The following is a 20,370-nucleotide window of genomic DNA, read 5'->3' on the forward strand; positions in this document are numbered from 1 at the left end:
TTTGACAGATCCACAAGCATGTTTGGCTAAGGTTTTGTATGTGATTAATCATTTATGCATTTTTGGGGAAGATGATACCCCTCCTGCAATGAAACATCATCCGAGGTCAGGTCAGGAAAATACAAAGGAAACAGAGGTCTGGGTTAAGTATAAGAACCCAAGTACAGGATTATGGGAAAAACCTGCAAAAGTATTATATTGGGGTCGGGGGTATCTTTGTGTTTCCTCACCTACAGGGCCTTTGTGGGTGCCTGCTAAGTGGACTAAACCTGTTTTTGATGCAGCCTCTGGTGGATCGCCTTACGGAGGAGGACAAGGAGCGACTGGGGAAGAAACTGCTTCTAGTCCTACAACCACTACTGTTACAATTGAAGGGGTACTCGGAAGCGGTGGACAGAGCACTGACACGTCACTATCAGACAGCCCAGGAGTTGATTGGTTTCATTGACTCATTATCAACTTTTCACTTAACAGATCCAGCGAAACTACATTGCCTTGACTGTCACAATCCACATTGTGCTGCCTGGATAGCTCTACGTTGTGGGGGTTGTAAAAGAACTTTTTGGATAGAACAATCATTATTACGGGATTTGTGGTGTCATACTTGTGAACACGAGCATACGTGGGGAAAAAGCGGGCAAGATGAATTAAGGAGACAAACGGGGCAAAACGCATATATAGCTTTAAATCTTTATGAGTCTCCTGAACAGAAGGTTCTTGCTTATTATCAATGGGAAATACAATGTATTGTAAATAGAATTAAGGTTCAAAGTAAATCACGTATAGTTTCTATAAGGTGTAGGAAATTAGTGCCTTTAACACAGCATTCAGTTGTAGGACCCTTCCAAGGGGATCCTGATAGAGCATTAGATTGCTGCATTGATAAGTTGCAAAAATTAAGTTTGAAAGTGGCAGGACCAGTGAAATTAGGAGCAGCAAGATTGAAGACACATAAGAAAAAGAAGGCAAAAAAGGGAACGGTCTCATTTGAATAGGAGTATCAGTGATTGCTAATTAATTTTCTATGATTAGAACACTTGTACAGTTGTGGGACCCTCAGGAGGATATAGTTGTTGAGGAGGATAAAAAAAAAGAACTACGATTACAAAATAAGATACACATTGTGTTAAAGAAAGACCTTGAGCTGTTAGCCTCATATAGTAAAAAGGCCGAAGAGGCTTTGCGATCACCACCATTGAATTGGTTGCATTGGGTTGAAGAAACACAATTTTATACTGGTCCTTACTTACATTCGCTTCCTTGTTATGTTTGCAAAAAGGATAAAGATAAATGCTATGCATGGGTAGCTTTGCATTGTGCAGATTGTAATCAGGTTTATTGGTATTCACAGAAGTCATTGGGATATTTATGGTGTACATCTTGTTTTGGAAAGTGGATTCGAAATCATATCTGGGTTAGAGCTCTTGAACAAAGTACTGGCCTGCCAGGACGGAAAGGATTACAGCTTTTTGAGAGTGCAGAACAAGTGGTTATAGCATTTCTTAGGTGGAAGTTGCAGGAAAACCTTAGAATATTTGAAATTACTAAAGCTACAAGCATCATAGCAGCCCGCTGCAAAGCTGATTTGCCTTCAAACTTACCTCGTGCTATACTTGTGAGCAAGGATGCTGATTTAGAATTAGATCAGTATATTCAAGAATTGACTCAGCCTTACAATAGACAATCTAGCAAACCAGGAAAAAGACAGCGGAGAAAGGAAAAACAACGTAAGCAGAAGGAAGAAAAAGAGAAGCAAAGCAAGCAGAAAGAAAAATGAGGTTTGTTTTTGTAATACTGCTCAATGCTGTAGCAAGTGAGGCAGTAGGAGTAACACACTTTAGTCAACCAAGGGAAAATTTATGGGTAACGCTTGCTAATCAAACTAACCAATCATCACTTTGTCTTAGTCTTGGAGGAGTCACTAACCCATTTCGAACATGCCTGGTGGGACTTCCGGTGTGGTCTCCTGGAGAATTTTGTAGTTTTATAAACAATCAAACCTTATGTATGTCTAACATGTCAAACGTCACATTGCCAGCGCAACAAGGGTATACTGCAGGTCAGAGTGATGGCTATCGTCAATGCTTACTAATCCAATCACTTAACACCTCTTTGCATTCTCCTCCTGAAGAATTGGATCTTTTTGGAAGTACAAATGCCAGCATATCTAACACTACAGCTGGTGGATGGTTTAGCTTCAAACTTTTGGGTGCTCAGAATTTAAACCAACCTAAAGAAACATGGGCCACCCTAGATTCATCCCTGAATGTGAGTGAATTCTCTCCACAGCATTACAGTCAATGTAATGGCACAAATATCACAGCACCAATGAAATTACCCACAGGAATATTTTTGATTTGTGGAGACAGGGCATGGAATGGTATACCAGCTAAACCAAAGGGTGGACCCTGTTTTTTGGGAAAATTGTCACTGTTTCATCCTAATGTGTCCTTGCTAATGCAGCTGAGTCAAAATTCAAACAGGAGAAAACGTAGCATACATGACTTAGACTGCAGCAAGATAGGAGATCCACGGTTTTGGGGCACATTCAAACAGGTGGTGGTTTCAACTATCTTACCAGGAGCATCTGCCAATAAAGCCATGAATTTAGCGAAACAATTAGGATGCTGGGCAAGGGATGAGCTGAACAAGACATCACAAATTCTAGACATGTTAACTGCAGATGTGCAAAGTGTTAACCATGCTGTTTTGCAAAATAGAGCTGCTGTAGATTTTTTGCTCTTAGCACAAGGGCATGGATGTGAAGAGTTCGAGGGAATGTGTTGCATGAATCTGTCTGATCATTCGGTGTCCATTCACACTAAGATAAAAGAATTACAACAGGGACTTCACAAACTTAAAGAAGAAGATGGTTTAGGAATTGACGAATGGCTTAAAGGCTTAGGACTTGGACCGTGGCTGAGGAACCTTGTGATCTATGCTATAGGACTGCTGGGTGTAATTTTACTGTTTTTGCTTATTTTGCCTTGTATCTTTAACTGTATTTAAAACATGGTCAGCCGTACAATAGCAAAAACATGGCAAACTAATCTCCTTGCACAAGAAGAAAACGGGGGAAATGTGGAGAGTATTATTAATAGTTGGTTAGCTGAGAAAGGCCACACTGATATAATGCCACTGGTTAAGCTGAAGGAGAAAAGTCAGCAGTCAGCAAGCTGAAAGGAAGAGTCAGCAGCGACCTTGCTGCAACATGAGGATAGGGAGTTGAGATTAGTCCTGAATATATCCTAAGAATATGTAGAAAGTATCAAAAGTAGAACCATAGGAATGCAGAAGTAGGCGTAGGTGCTGATATGTAAGCTGACCAATCCTGACCTCAACTTTTGCAATATGTATGAAGCTCATTATTAACTGTATTTAACCCGCCGTACTGATCAATAAAATCGAGCCTGTGATGATCAAACTGATGTCCTGGTTCCCTTCCGTCGACAAAGGTCTAAAACATTTCCTGCACAGTTCTGCCTTGGGTGAGGGGAACGTTGTTGGTGGCAGCTTGGTCTTGGCACAAACCTGAGCAGTGTGTCTGTTTTCATTGGGGAAACTCAGGAGTTTCAGATTGCTTCAAAAGCTACAAAAAGGGAAAACCCCTCTTAGGCTGGGAGCAGCCAGCTCTCCAAGCACAGCAGGTCCAAGGGCAGTGAGGACAGACAGGATGGGGTTGGGCAATGTGGAGCAAGGTTGTCCACATTGGGTCAGAGCTCCAGGCACAGCTTCTGTGGGCAGGCCAGAACTGCTGGGGAGAGACCCTGGGTCAATATCAATCACAGAATGCTGTAATTGTCTCTGCTCCAAAGACAGCAGTAATAAAAGACACCCCTTAAAATAGGAGTGCACACTGTGGCAGCTTCAGGCCCAAAAAGTGCAAACAATGAATTGAGCAGAGCAGACTGGGAGGATGGGACTTCATAACCTGAAGCTGTAATTAGACAATTAACCCCAATATAGAAATGGACCAAAACTTATAAAAGTGTGAAAATGTGTGACTCATTGTCCATCTTGGGTGTACCCTCAGCCGGGCTCTTGTACTGCCCCAGGTGTATCCTTGGAAGGCCTTTTAATAAATCCCTACTTTATTCCTGTAACTCTGTCCAGCCTCTGTTTTAGGCAGCCTGAAGGCATCAAGGCCTGGCTGGCTGGGACACCTGGGGGCCACCTGACAGGTCCAGCTGACCCTGGCATGCCGAGGGCTGCTGCTCATCAGCCCCTGGAGCACTGGGGCTCTGGGCTCTCCTTCCTGTGGAAAGAACTGTCTTTCTCCTTCAGGTGTCCATGGCCAAAATCATGATTCGTCCTCCAGATTTCCATATATGCAAGGATTGTTCCCAGATGAAATCTGCCAGGACTGACAGATCTGGCTGATTTGGCCACCCAGGGGCCACCTCTCATCTGCCTTTGAAACACTGGGACCATGTGCTTTTCTTTCTTATTGGAAAAAAGCACCTTTCACATCCAGGAACCCATGGCCAAAGTTGGGAATCTACCTCCAGAATTCCCTATATCCAAGGATTTCTCCCAGACAAAAGCTTCCAGGAGAGACAGGTCTGGCTGGCCTTGGTTTCTGAAGAGCTGGTTCTCATCCTCCTTTGAAGCACTGGGGCTCTGTGCTTTCCATCCTAATGAAAAGAACTCTTCTTCCTGTCCAGGTGCCCACAGCCCAAACTGAGATTCCACCTCCAAAATTCCCTACATCCAAGGATTTCCCCGAAATGAAAGGTGCCAGGAGAGAAAGGTCTGGCTGGCTTGGCATATGGTGGCCACCTTTCATCTTCTTCCAAAATACTTGGAGTTTGTGCTTTTTTTTCCTATGGAAAAAACGTCCATTTCAACCAGGTGCCTATGGTCGAAACTGGGACTCTACCTCCAAAACTCTGTCCATCCAAGGATTGCTCCCAGGTGAAAGCTGCCAAGACAGACAGGTCTGGCTGCCCTTGGCCTCTTGGCAGCTGCCTCTCACCTGCTTTTGAAACACTGGGGCTTGGTGCTTTCCTTCCAATGGAAAGGAACTGTCATTCTTGTCATGGTGTCCATGGTCAAAATTGAGATTCAGCCCCACAAAATTCTGTATATACAAGGATTCCTCTGTGAAAAAAGCTGCCAGGACAAACAGGTATGTCTGGCCTGTGGCTCAGACAGCCTCTGCTTCTGCCCCTGAAACAATGGCATTCCATTATTTCCTTCCCATGAAAAAGAATCATCCTTCTTGTCCAGTTGTCCATGTCCAAAGATGGGATCCTACCTCTAAAATTCTGTATATCCGGGGATTGCTCCCATAAAAAGTCTGCCAACACAATCAAGTCTGGCTGGCCTTTGGTGACTGCCTCTCATCTGCCCCTGCAACACTGGGACTCAGTTGCTTCCTTCCCATGGAGACCATTGTGCCACTGTGGGAATTCATGGAACAAAAGGGTCGTTGTGATCCTGTGGGGCACCGTGGATCCAGGGAGAGCATTGGGGAATTGCAAGGCCCCATGGAATCATGGAGACCATTGTGACACTGTGGGGCCCCGGGGAACCAAATGGCCACTGTGACCCTGCAGGGCCTCATGAAGCACAGGGCCATTGTGACACTGCAGAAGCAAGGAGAACATTGTGACACTGCAGGGCCTTGTGGAACCAAGGGAACATGGAACAGATCTGGCTGGTTTGGCCTCCCAGGGGCCACCTGACAGGTCCAGCTGATCTTGGAATGTTGAGGACTGCCTCTTATCAGCTCCTCAATCACTGAGGCTCCATGCTTTCCTTCCTGTGGAAAGGACTGTCTTTCTTTTCTGACTCCCAAGGATAAAATTGGTAGTCCCCCCTGAAAATTCCTGTATGCAAGGAAAAGATAGCCAGAAAAACCTGCCAGCTCTGCCTAGCCTTGGCCTCTGGTGATCACATCTCATCTACCTCAGAAGAACCAGGGCTCTGTGCCTTCCTTCCTGTGCAAAAAAAACTGTCCTTGTCCAGGGGCCATTGCAGAAACTGGAATTTGGCTGACAAAATTCCATCTATCCCAGGATTGCTCCCAGACAAAACCTGCTATTGACAGAAAGCTCAGACTGGCCTTGGGCACTTGTGATATATTCTTAGAATATAAGCAGAATGTTTTCATCTGAAAACACCATGGAGAGGGCTCAAAGATCTCCCAGACTAGTGTTTGCAGGCCTAAAGTACATAACCAATATATGGAAGCTGATGTGCTTGGTCTGAGTTGTGAAGAGACTGAGGACAGAAAAGGAGTGGACTGGAAGGGTTTAAAAGGTGGATCAAGAAATGGTGAAGCATTTTCTCCATAGTGGGAAACAGCGAGATAGAGAAATTATACCACAAATGCAGCTGGGGAGGCCCTGACAGGACACAAAGAGAAAGGAATTTTCCTCCCAGGGCTGAGCTATGGTGCAGAACATCTCTTAGAAGGAGCCTGGGGACACCCCAGGCTTTGTGTGGGCAGGCAGAGGCAGGCAGGAGGCAGAGCTGTCAGCAAAGGAAGGGCCCAGCCAGGTGGGGCAGCCGGGGGATGCCGACAGCCTGCAGGGACAGAGGCGCAGGGCAGGGACACCGTGGGACAGCCTGGGCTGCACAGGGCACAGGCATGTGCAGCAGCTGCGAGACAGCCCTGCCAGAGCCAACTTGGGCAGCACTTTGGCCATGGCTGCTGGGCCTGGGCCTGAGGCAGGAGCAGGAGACAAGTGACCCTTGCAGGCCTGGGGCCTCATTGCCTCCTTGTCCCTGCTCAGCAGCCTGGCAGGGGCCGCCCCATGCTCCTGCCCTTGCCATTGCACATCCCCACATGCCAGTGCCCATCCCGGCAAGAGCCCTGAGCAAGGAGGGAGGGACAGCATCTGCCTGGCCAGGGGCTGGGGCTCAGGCCTTGGCCCTTGGCATTCCTCAAACACATCCAGCTTTGCTCACCACCAGAGACACCTTGGCCTTGTTTGTCCCCAGCTGTCATCACTGCCTCCAGTGTTCTGCTCTAACTGGAACCTGGGGACACTTTCTCAGTTGTATTCCTCAGTGGGAGCCATTAAAACTTCAAGAAACTTTGCGTTTTTAATTTAATTTTGAGTTCTTGAGAAATTTTTTGAAGACCCTCTCAGGGACTGAGTCTGATGTAAACAACAGCAAAGCCCTGAGAGGGTCATTGAAATTTTCCTAGTCCAGTTATGGAGAAAGATTTCAAAGAACTTGTCAGAAATACACATTCCTATTTTAAATGATGTATTTTATTTTATTTCTTATTAGATCAGAGATGACTGCAGCACTCTGTGATTGATATTGACCCAGGGTCTCTCCTCAGCAGCTCTGGCCTGCTCACAGAAGCTGTGTCTTAAGCTCTGACCCAGTGTGAACAACCTTTGTGAGATGCAAAGTGGTGTTTCGTGTCAGGTACAAGCAGGCGATGTGTATATTTGTGAATGTGAAATGTGTGGACCCCGACAATGGGAGAGTTGTGAATTCTAATAATAACTGAGGAAAATAAAGCATAGAAAAAGGCCTTTGAACCTATTGTTTTGCAATTACCTGGTTGATTTAGGAGCATTGGAATTAAGGTGTTAAAGATGTTGCTTCTTGCTCGCATTTGATCCATAAAAAGCTCTGCAATAATAACCTTTTGAAGTCTAATTTTAGAATATTACTGGTATCCTTGAAACTGTAGCTGTGGAATATATATAAATGAAATATGCTTATTTCAGGCCTTATTGAAGCAGAGAAAAACAGCTTGAGAAAGGAAGATGAACATCAACTCAAGGATTCATGGTTTCGAACAAAGGGAAGCTGGACATCACTGTTATGAGATTTATAGTCTCTGCAACTAAAATATGGACACACATCTGGGGAGCTCGACCCCACCAGATGGGAGATGTCTTTCTTCTTTTAGAAACTGGAACGTCACCATCTGAGGATACTCCTTTGAAAATACATCCTGAGAAATTAAAATCACAATACTGTATAGAATTGTGACGTAAAAATTTGGAATAAAAATTGCTGATGAGTAAAAGATTGGAAATAGAAACTGCTGGAAAAATCCTGATAGGTACCCCTATAAATACCTGTAACACTCAATTATCAGTGTGCAGTTGGAGGGAAAACTTCCCCCACTGTACCCAGCGCTGTACTGCTCATACTTTACCATATTAAAAAATAAATTGATTGCTGCTTGAATATTGACCTAGTCAAGCTTCTTAACAGATTTGGTGCATTGGCTGGGAATTTCCAAATCCATTGAGGGAGACTCCTGATCTCAGGGAGGCGCCCCACCTTGGAGGCTTCTCCCTCCAGTGGCCCTGAGTGACGGGGGAATCTCTCAGAGAAGAGGAAATCCATAAGGTAAATTATGAGCAAAGAATTTTGAGCTCCCAGAGTAGACTGCAGTAAATTCACCTGTAAAAACTCATGCACGAAGACCCAGGCTAGAAAAGGAGGCTGCAAGTGTCACTTGGGTAGGTGGGATACGAATGAGTGTAGGTGTGTAAGAGTGTGAATGGTGTGTGTATGACACGTGACCTAGTCACAACACGAGTGAGGAGTTCTTCTAACCTCGGTTTCGCTACCCTACAAGGGGGGCGGCAGCTGAAGGAATGAAGCGTGGGGAAAAGGATTCTCTGTATGTAAAAGGTTGGGGGTGGTGAGATAAGATAATTATTATGGAGAGGAATTTGTTTTCTTTTCCCGGTAAAGAATCAGAGGCGGGAGGCATTAGAAGGGACTTGTTATTAGGGAAATTCCTGACAAGAAAGGACTAAGGTCTGAACGAATGAGATCAGAGTGAGTGTGGGTACACCCATTCAGGGGAAAAATGGGTCAATGCCAGAGCAAATGCCCAGGAGCTGGTATAAACCAGCAAGAAAATAGAGGTACTGAAGGTACTGGAAAAAGAGGGAGCATTTTGCCAGATATACCCCAGGACAGCCCCCTTGGGGTAATGTTAAAATTGTGGGACAAATGTGAATCCAGGAGAGGAAAAAGTAAAGAGAAAATGATACAATATTGTATGGTAGAATGGACTAAGGAAATGATATGACCTGATAATTTATACTGGCCAATGTACGGGTCATCTGAAGGGTGGATCTGTAAGGCCTTGAATGCCTATGTAAATAAAAAGGACCCTATTAAACAAGAAGAAAGTGATTATGCTGCTTTATGGCATGGGTCCTGGCCTACTCCTCTGTATGCATTAAAAACCAAAAAGGAAAAGAAACAGTGGGACCCCTTAGATAACCTTCCCCACCCCTTATCTACCAGAGGTGCCTCATCCAGCACCTAACCCGGCACCCTTTGCACCCATTCCAGCATCCTTCACACCTAATCCAGCACCCTTTGAACCCAATCCAGCATCCCTCGCACCCAATCCAGCCCCCCTAGCACCCAATCCAGCACCCTTTGAACCCAATCCAGCCCCCCTAGCACCCAATCCAGCACCCCTCACACCTAAAACAGGACCCCTTGCACCACAAGCCCCAGTGGCTCTGCTGCCACTGCCACAAGCCCCGGTGGCTCCGCTCCCGGTACATGATTCACCACCAGCACACAGAAAGAGAAGCCAGGAAAGGGCACGAGCAGAAAGCAGTGGGGATAGCAATAAAGAAGGGAAGGGGGGGCAGCTGTACCCATTGAGGGAAGTACCATTAGTAGGAACTCAAGGGAGACCAGTCATTGGGTATGTGTCAGCACCCTTGAACACCAGGGATGTAAGGGCTTTTATAAAAGAAATGGGAAGGTTACTTGAAGATCCTCTGGGGGTGTCTGAAAGGTTAGATCAGTTTCTAGGACCCAGTATTTACACCTGGACAGAGATTCAGTCAATTTTAAGTATTTTATTTACAGCAGAGGAGAGACAGCTGATAAGACAGGCTGGCATGAGAATTTGGGATAGGGACCACCAGCAGGGACCTTTAGGAGAAATGAAATGGCCCCTAGCAGCCCCTAAATGGGACCATAACAATGATCAGGATAGGCAGAATATGGTGGATCTCAGGAATATTCAGGGAATTCGAGAATCAGTCCCCAGAGGGCAAAATATTAGCAAGGCCCTGGATGAACGTCAGGGGAAAGATCAGTCACCCATAGATTGGTTAGAAAGAATAAGGAAGTGTGGAGAGCATTATTAATAATTGGTTAGCTGAGAAAGGCCACACTGATATAATGCCACTGGTTAAACTGAAGGAGAAAAGTCAGCAGTCAGCAAGCTAAAAGGAAGAGTCAGCAGCGACCTTGCTGCAACATGAGGATAGGGAGTTGAGATTAGTCCTGAATACATCCTAAGAATATGTAGAAAGTATCAAAAGTAGAACCATAGGAATGTAGAAGTAGGCGTAGGTGCTGATATGCAAGCTGACCAATCCTGAGCTCAACTTTTGCAATATGTATGAAGCTCATTATTAACTGTATTTAACCCGCCGTACTGATCAATAAAATTGAGCCTGCGATGATCAAACTGATGTCCTGGTTCCCTTCCGTTGACAAATGGTGGAGAATGCGGGCATAACCGAATCTCTGCCCTTTTTTTCGGATTAAAAGAAAAAGGGATTACGCCACGGTCCGGAAGTTGGGTTTGGGTCCCAGCAGCCGGGACGGTGCCAGAATTTGAAGCACCCTTAAGGTTCACAACTGTGACTTAAGCCAATACGTGTCCGCCGGAGCCTGGAGAGCTGCAACAGCGCGCGCTGATTAATAGGTATGGATAGGCAAGCGGCATATGATTTATTTACCGCCTATTTAGAGCGGCGTGGGATAAAAGGGATAGATTTAAAAAAGGAGTTACCAGGGTTATTAGCTTATGGCCATGCTAAGGGTATCTTTTCTAATCCTCATACAGTTCATGAGTTATCAGAGTGGAGAAAGTTTGGGGAAATATTGTGGGATACAGTACTAGACGATGATAAGTCAGCAAAGAAATTCGGGAAGTTATGGCGGGTGGTGTACAACACGTTACTTCAGCAGGTCTCTGAGAGAAAGGCAGCAGAAAGGGCAACAGAAGCTCATAAGAGGAATATAGGGTATGGTCGTGAAGATGATCCCCTGGCACCCTCTGTAACTAAAGTACTTATGCCTAAGAGTCCCCAGCAAAGTGGTGTGGAGGATTTCTCTATAGGCGCAGTGGAACCGTCTGCACCTTTCCTGTCAGAGGGGGAGGGCGAGTCGGATGGTGGAGGTAGGAGCAAGCCAGCTTTGCCTCCGCCACCAGCTTCAGGCGGGTCGGATGGTGGGAGTAGGGGCAAGCCAGCTTCGCCTCCGCCGCCAGCCTTGCCTCCGCCGCTACCTCTCAGTGAGCCGGCTCCGGTTACAGCTTCGGCGGGGGGGTCACCTTCCCTGCCCAAGCCGGCTCCAGCGGGGGGGCTGGTTCCCCCCCGCAGGCAGGCTCCGCTTGAGCCGGCTCCGGTTTCACTGCCAGCTCCAGCGGGGGGGCCCCTGCTTCCCCCGCGCGAGCCAGCCTCTGCTTCACTGCCCCCCCCCGCGCGAAACCTCGGTGTCTGCACCGAAGCGCCAGCAGCATAGCACCCTTAAAGGGCCAGATCCCATCCCAGGGGCACACCGTGATCCATGGGGGGAGATGGCTAAACAGAGGAGGGAAGCTTGGGCTGCTTTGGCGAAAGAAGTAATGCAAATGGGGGATGGTGAGGCGGTGGAAATAGCTTCTAGTCTTGCATGTCCAGTTACATACACACCACAGTATGATGCACAGGGGAACCTTACGCATAATATAGCAGAATATACTCCCTTAGATTGGAAGCTGTTAACTCAGCTACGTTCTACGGTTAGTCAGTTTGGAGTAAAAAGTGAACCTGTTAAGCAAATGTTAGATTATCTTTTTAATACTCAGGTTTTATGTCCTAATGATTTAAGAGGAATAGTTCGGTTGATATTTACTCAGCATCAGCAGTTATTATTTAATGCCCATTGGCACGCGTTGGTAAATGAATCGGTTGCTGTACAACGAGCCCAGGGAGACCCATTACATGGGGTGACAGTAGAGGAGCTGATGGGCTTAGGGGCATATTTACGTACAGAGGCACAGATGATATCGGGAGCAGATAAACTTACAGAGTCTATGTGGTTAGTGCGTGCTGCAATAGATATGGTTAAAGAGCCAGGAGGGTTACCGGCTTATATGGGTATTAAGCAAGGAAGGGAAGAATCATTTGGAAATTTTATCGATAGAACAGCTACTGCTATAGATCGGGCTGGTGTTGCAGGGCACTATTGAAGCAGGTGTGCTTTGCAAAATAGCAATCCAGCAACCCAGAGAGTGTTAGCTACTTTAGGGGCAAATTGGACTATTGAGGAAGCATTAGAGTGAATGGCATTAATGCCAACAGCTTCACAGGCATTTATAGCAGAAGCCTTAAAGGAATTAGGATTAGGGTTGCAAAAGCATAGTCTACTCAAAATCAGGTGTTAGCTGCTCTTGCTCCTCTCCGAAATGGCTCACTGGCAGTCACGAAAAGAGGCTCGAGACCATTCATCAAGTGTTACCGATGCGGCAATGAGGGACAGACACAAGTTGCCGCCGTGACATCGGAGACACCAGCTGCTGCCGTGACATCGCTGCTACCTCCTGTCTGCAACCCGCAACAACACGGAGCCTCGGCTTGGACTTATCAGCAGCAGTAGACGTCACACTAATGACGAACCAGCCTGAGAGGATACCCACTGGAGTAAAGGGTCCTCTTATACTAAATGGACAAACATGTGGAGCATTATTGCTGGGACGTTCCTCTATAACTGTTGGGATTATTTGTTTTGCCTGGTGTTATCGATGCGGACTTTACAGGGGAAATACAAATTATGGCTTACACCCTTTATCCTCCGATTAAAATTACAAAAGGACAACGCATTGCACAATTGGTACCACTGTCACAAATGACATCAGGAATACAATCATTTACTGGGCAAACACGGGATGAAAAAGGTTTTGGCTCTACTGGTGTTACACTTTTAACTGTGGATTTACAAAATAGACCAAAACAAAAGGTTGAAATTACCTATGGGCATCAAAGCATAACCCTTTATGGATTATTGGATACAGGAGCAGATACTAGCATCATTTCTCCAGAAGCATGGCCACAACATTGGCCTCTATTTCCTTCATCAAACATGTTCACAGGAGTAGGAGGATTTACATTGGCAAGCAGGTCGCCGTCTTTGTCTGTGTGCATTGAGAATCAACAAATATCTGCTGTGTTTTCAATTGTTCAACTGCCTCCTACAGTTTCCTGCTTAATTGGAAGGGACATTTTAACACAATTGGGAGTGGTGTTAACTAATCAGCACCCTTTGGGGTAATTGCCATTGCTTGGACTTTCCCCATTCCACTCACCTGGAAAACGGATACACCGGTGATGGTTAAGCAATGGCCATTAAAAGGGGAGAGTCTTATGCATGCCCATGAATTGGTACAGGAACAATATACAAAGGGACACCTGCGACTGTCCACAAGCCCTTGGAATACACCTATTTTTGTAATCAAAAAGAAATCAGGGAAATATCGTTTGATACATGATTTGAGGGCTGTAAATGACCAAATGGAACCAATGGGGGCCTTACAGCCTGGTCTTCCAAATCCAGCTATGATTCCAGAACACTGGCCACTTTCAATTATTGACCTAAAGGATTGTTTTTTCACTATTGGCCTGCATCCTGATGACATGAAGAGATTTGCTTTTACTTTACCAGCAATAAATCGTGGGGAACCAGATAAAAGATTTGAATGGACATCTCTTCCACAGGGCATGCGCAACTCTCCCACTTTATGTCAGCTTTATGTTGATGCAGCATTACAGCCACTACGTCGTAAATGGCCAGCAACTATAATATATCATTACATGGACGATATTTTGTTTGCACAGCAACAGCCATTCTCCTCTTTACAGATTAATACCATTAAAAATACTCTTGCTGCATATTCACTTGTTATTGCTGCAGAGAAAATTCAGACTACAAAGCCCTGGAAATATTTGGGATGGACTTTGACGGATCAAATAGTGATACCACAAAAATTGGAATTACAATTGGACATTAAAACTCTACATGATGCACAGAAGTTGCTGGGAGACTTACAGTGGCTGAAGCCTATTGTGGGAATACCAGATCACTTATTAGAAGCCCTACGACCTTTGTTAAAAGGTGTGGACCCTACTACTCCTGTACACCTGACAAAGGAGCATCATCTTGCCTTGCAGCAAATTAGTAACTGTGTACAGCAAGGGTATGTGTCTCGTCGACAACTCGACCAGCCAATTGACCTTACTATTTGAAATAGCCCTTGCCACTTGCTTAGTGCTCTCTCTCAGTTGCAAAAGAAAACGGGGGAGATACGGGTGTTGGAATGGTTGTCACCACCACTACAGCATAAGAAAACAATATCCTCAAAAATTGAACAATTGGCTGCATTAATCAAAAAGGGGTGTCTCAGAATTCTTGAAGTGGATGGTAGAGAACCTGCTACTATTAGATTACCTATGGAAAAAGAAACCTTGGACTGGTACTTGATAAATTCAAAGAATTTACAAGAAGCATTATTGATGTCACCTGCTAAAGTAGAGACTAGTAAATTAGTGCCTAGAGTTTTGCAATGGATGACAGAATGGAACTGGATCACTCGACCTTTGAGAGAAGAAAACCCCATAGAAGGAGCTATTACAGTTTTTACAGATGCAGGAAAGAAATCAAGGCGTGCTGCTGTTACCTGGCAAGAAAAAGGACAATGGAAGCATCAACTCCTCACAGCAGACCCTGCAGATAGCTTACAAACTTTGGAATTGTTAGCAGTAGTATGGGCGGTGTCCAACTTACAGGAGCCTTTAAATGTGGTCACAGACTCTATGTATGTTGCAGGAGTAGTCAAACGAATAGAGGAAGCAGCAATTAAGGAAGTAAATAATAAACGATTGTATGAGTTACTGATACAGTTAAGGAAAGCTTTACGGGAAAGAGCAAACGGTACCTTTAAGCAGTATATTGAAAAACATCAAGATTTGACAGATCCACAAGCATGTTTGGCTAAGGTTTTGTATGTGATTAATCATTTATGCATTTTTGGGGAAGATGATACCCCCCCTGCAATGAAACATCATCCGAGGTCAGGTCAGGAAAATACAAAGGAAACAGAGGTCTGGGTTAAGTATAAGAATCCAAGTACAGGATTATGGAAAAAACCTGCAAAAGTATTATATTGGGGTCGGGGGTATCTTTGTGTTTCCTCACCTACAGGGCCTTTGTGGGTGCCTGCTAAGTGGACTAAACCTGTTTTTGATGCAGCCTCTGGTGGATCTCCTTACAGAGGAGGACAAGGAGCGGCTGGGGAAGAAACTGCTTCTAGTCCTACAACCACTACTGTTACAATTGAAGGGGTACTCGGAAGCGGTGGACAGAGCACTGACACGTCACTACCGGACGGCCCAGGAGTTGATTGGTTTCATTGACTCATTATCAACTTTTCACTTAACAGATCCAGCGAAACTACATTGCCTTGACTGTCACAATTCACATTGTGCTGCCTGGATAGCTCTACGTTGTGGGGGTTGTAAAAGAACTTTTTGGATAGAACAATCATTATTACGGGATTTGTGGTGTCATACTTGTGAACACGAGCACACGTGGGGTAAAAGCTGGCAAGATGAATTAAGGAGACAAACGGGGCAAAACGCATATATAGCTTTAAATCTTTATGAGTCTCCTGAACAGAAGGTTCTTGCTTATTATCGATGGGAAATACAATGTATTGTAAATAGAATTAAGGTTCAAAGTAAATCACGTATAGTTTCTATAAGGTGTAGGAAATTAGTGCCTTTAACACAGCATTCAGTTGTAGGACCCTTCCAAGGGGATCCTGATAGAGCATTAGATTGCTGCATTGATAAGTTGCAAAAATTAAGTTTGAAAGTGGCAGGACCAGTGAAATTAGGAGCAGTAAGATTGAAGACAGATAAGAAAAAGAAGGCAAAAAAGGGAACGGTCTCATTTGAATAGGAGTATCAGTGATTGCTAATCAATTTTCTATGATTAGAACAATTTTACAGTTGTGGGACCCTCAGGAGGATATAGTTGTTGAGGAGGATAACAAACAAGAACTACGATTACGAAATAAGATACACCTTGTGTTAAAGAAAGACCTTGAGCTGTTAGCCTCATATAGTAAAAAGGCTGAAGAGGCTTTGCGATCACCACCATTGAATTGGTTGCTTTGGGTTGAAGATACACAATTTTAGACTGGTCCTTACTTACATTCGCTTCCTTGTTATGTTTGCAAAAAGGATAAAGATAAATGCTATGCATGGGTAGCTTTGCATTGTGCAGATTGTAATCAGATTTATTGGTATTCACAGAAGTCATTGGGATATTTATGGTGTGCACCTTGTTCAGGAAGGTGAATTCGAAATCATATCTGGGTTAGAGCTCTTGAACAAAGTACTGGCCTGCCAGGACGGAAAGGATTACAGCTCTTTGAGAGTGCAGAACAAGTGGTTATAGCATATCTTAGGTGGAGGTTACAGGAAAACCTTAGAATATTTGAAATTACTAAAGCCTCACGCATCATAGCAGCTCGCAGCAAAGCTGATTTGCCTTCAAACTTACCTCGTGCTATACTTGTGAGCAAGGATGCTGATTTAGAATTAGATCAGTATATTCAAGAATTGACTCAGCCTTACAATAGACAATCTAGCAAACCAGGGAAAAGACAGCGAAGAAAGGAAAAACAACGCAAGCAGAAGGAAGAAAAGGAGAAGCAAAGCAAGCAGAAAGAAAAATGAGGTTTGTTTTTGTAATACTGCTCAATGCTGTAGCAAGTGAAGCAGTAGGAGTAACACACTTTAGTCAACCAAGGGAAAATTTATGGGTAACGCTTGCTAATCAAACTAACCAATCATCACTTTGTCTTAGTCTTGGAGGAGTCACTAACCAATTTTGAACATGCCTGGTGGGACTTCCGGTGTGGTCTTCTGGAGAATTTTGCAGTTTGATAAACAATCAAACCTTATGTATGTCTAACATGTCAAACATCACATTGCCAGTGCAACAGGGGTATACTGCAGGTCAGAGTGATGGCTATCGTCAATGCTTACTAATCCAATCACTTAACACCTCTTTGCATTCTCCTCCTGAAGAATTGGATCTTTTTGGAAGTACAAATGCCAGCATATCTAACACTACAGCTGGTGGATGGTTTAGCTTCAAACTTTTGGGTGCTCAGAATATAAACCAACCTAAAGAAACATGGGCCACCCTAGATTCATCACTGAATGTGAGTGAATTCTCGCCACAGCATTACAGTCAATGTAACGGCACAAATATCACAGCACCAATGAAATTACCCACAGGAATATTTTTGATTTGTGGAGACAGGGCATGGAATGGCATACCAGCTAAACCACAGGGTGGACCCTGTTTTTTGGGAAAATTGTCATTGTTTCATCCTAATGTGTCCTTGCTAATGCAGCTGAGTCAAAATTCAAACAGGAAAAAACGTAGCATACATGACTTAGACTGCAGCAAGATAGGAGATCCACGATTTTGGGGCACATTCAAACAGGTGGTGGTTTCAACTATCTTACCAGGAGGATCTGCCAATAAAGGTATGAATTTAGCAAAACAACTAGGATGCTGGGCAAAGAATGAGCTGAACAAGACATCACAAATTCTAGACATGTTAACTGCAGATGTGCAAAGTGTTAACCATGCTGTTTTGCAAAATAGAGCTGCTGTAGATTTTTTGCTCTTAGCACAAGGGCATGGATGTGAAGAGTTCGAGGGAATGTGTTGCATGAATCTGTCTGATCATTCAGTGTCCATTCACACTAAGATAAAAGAGTTACAACAGGGACTTCACAAACTTAAGGAAGAAGACGGTTTAGGAATTGACGAATGGCTTAAAGGCCTGGGACTCGGACCGTGGCTGAGGAACCTTGTGATCTATGCTATAGGATTGCTGGGTGTAATTTTACTGTTTTTGCTTATTTTGCCTTGTATCTTTAACTGTATCCAAAACATGGTCAGCCGTACAATAGCAAAAACATGGCAAACTAATCTCCTTGCACAAGAAGAAAACGGGGGAAATGTGGAGAGCATTATTAATAATTGGTTAGCTGAGAAAGGCCACACTGATATAATGCCACTGGTTAAACTGAAGGAGAAAAGTCAGCAGTCAGCAAGCTAAAAGGAAGAGTCAGCAGCGACCTTGCTGCAACATGAGGATAGGGAGTTGAGATTAGTCCTGAATACATCCTAAGAATATGTAGAAAGTATCAAAAGTAGAACCATAGGAATGTAGAAGTAGGCGTAGGTGCTGATATGCAAGCTGACCAATCCTGAGCTCAACTTTTGCAATATGTATGAAGCTCATTATTAACTGTATTTAACCTGCCGTACTGATCAATAAAATTGAGCCTGCGATGATCAAACTGATGTCCTGGTTCCCTTCCGTCGACAAGGAAGAGTATACAAATGTATTCAGGATTAGATCCTGATACAGCAGTGGGGGAAGCATTAATCAAAACTCAGTTTGTGGCAAAATCATGGGAGGATATTAGAAGGAAACTTGAAAAGTCAGACAGCTGGCAGGAGAGAGGTTTGCAAGAATTGTTAAGGGAAGCACAGAGAATTTATGTCCACAGAGATGAAGAAAAGGTGAAAGCTAAAGCAAATGTTTTTGTGGCTGCAGTAAAAGAGGTTCAGAACAGTGGTGCATCTTCAGGGAATGCTAAGACCACAAGAAAAATAACAGGTGAGGGTTCTAAAAGACCAACCTGCTTTTACTGTGGTATGAAAGGAGATGTTAAAAGGGTTTGCAAGAAGCGGGAGGCAGATCAAAAACTGTTTGTAGAAGATTAGCAGTGTCAGCGGCTCTATTTATTAGGGATCAGACCATCGCATGAGGTCTCGATAAAATTAAAAGTAGGTCCCCAAGGTGAAGAAGTCACCTTTTTAGTAGATATGGGTGCTGAAAGATCAACATTTCAAAGATTACAAAAAGGATGCAAAATCAGTGGGAAAACAGCTTAAGTAATTGGAGCAAAAGGAGAGGCCTTTAAGGTTCCTATTACTGAAGAAGTACTAATTGAAGCAAAGGGAAAAGTGGATTGTAGTGATCTATTACTAGTTTCAGAAGCAGAATGCAATCTTTTGGGGAGTGACCTGATTCTTTCATTAAAAATTTGTATTCCACCCCAAAATGATCAACTAATGGTACAGCGGTACAAACTGATGGACCAGGATGGGAGTAAAATATGTCCTGATGTCTGGTCCACTCCTGGGGAGGTGAGTAAATTGGAATGTATGTCACCCCACAATAACCCCATAATCCCTGTGAAGAAAAGTGATGTCAGCTACCGTCTAGTCCAAGACCTAAGGGCTGTCAATCAACGAACAGCCACAAGGTTTCTGTAGTAGCTAACCCGTATACATTACTACGTTAGATTTCCTCTGACTATACCTGATATCGTGTAGTGGATTTGAATGATGCCTTTTGGTCCTGTCCTTTAGAGGAGGGATGCAGGGACTATTTTGCCTTTGAATGGCAAGATCCAGATACAGGGAGAAAATAACAATTGAAGTGGGCGGTACTTCCACAGGGTTTTACAGAATCCCACAATCTTTTCGGCCAGGCTTTAGAAAGAATTTTACAAGATTTTGAAGAAAAGTAACAGCAGCTACCGTCTAGTCCAATACCTAAGGGCTGTCAGTCAACAAACAGCCACAAGGTTTCCTGTAGTAGCTAACCCGTATACATTACTAAGTCAGATTTCCTCTGACTATACCTGGTATAGTGTAGTGGATTTGAAAGATGCCTTTTGGTCCTGTCCTTTAGAGGAGGGATGCAGGGACTATTTTGCCTTTGAGCGGCAAGATCCAGATAGAGGGAGAAAACAACAATTAAGGTGGGCGGTACTTCCACAGGGCTTTACAGAATCCCACAATATTTCAGCCAGGCTTTAGAAAGAATTTTACAAGATTTTGAAAGACCAGAAGGAACTAAACTAGTACAATATGTAGATGATCTGTTAATTGCAGGAGAGAATCAGGAGCAAGTGAGAGAAGCAACAATCAGTCTGTTGAATTTCTTGGGAAAGAAAGGCCTAAAGGTTTCAAGGGCAAAGTTACAATTTGCTGAAGAGGAAGTGAAATATCTAGGTCACTGGCTGAGTAAAAGAACAAAGAAATTAAATCCTGAGAGAATGTCAGGAATACTGAGTCTGCCTTCCCCTAATACCAAAAGGGAAGTACCACAACTCTTAGGGTTATTGGAATATTGCAGACAATGGATAGATAGATAAAGTCAAAAGGTGAAATTTTTGTATGAAAAACAGTCAATACAGTGAAATGGAACCAGGAGGATGAAAAACAATGTAAGAGTTTGAAAGATGCTCTAAT

Source organism: Melospiza melodia, unplaced genomic scaffold (genome assembly GCF_035770615.1).
Source record: "Melospiza melodia melodia isolate bMelMel2 unplaced genomic scaffold, bMelMel2.pri scaffold_34, whole genome shotgun sequence".
NCBI lineage: Eukaryota > Metazoa > Chordata > Aves > Passeriformes > Passerellidae > Melospiza > Melospiza melodia.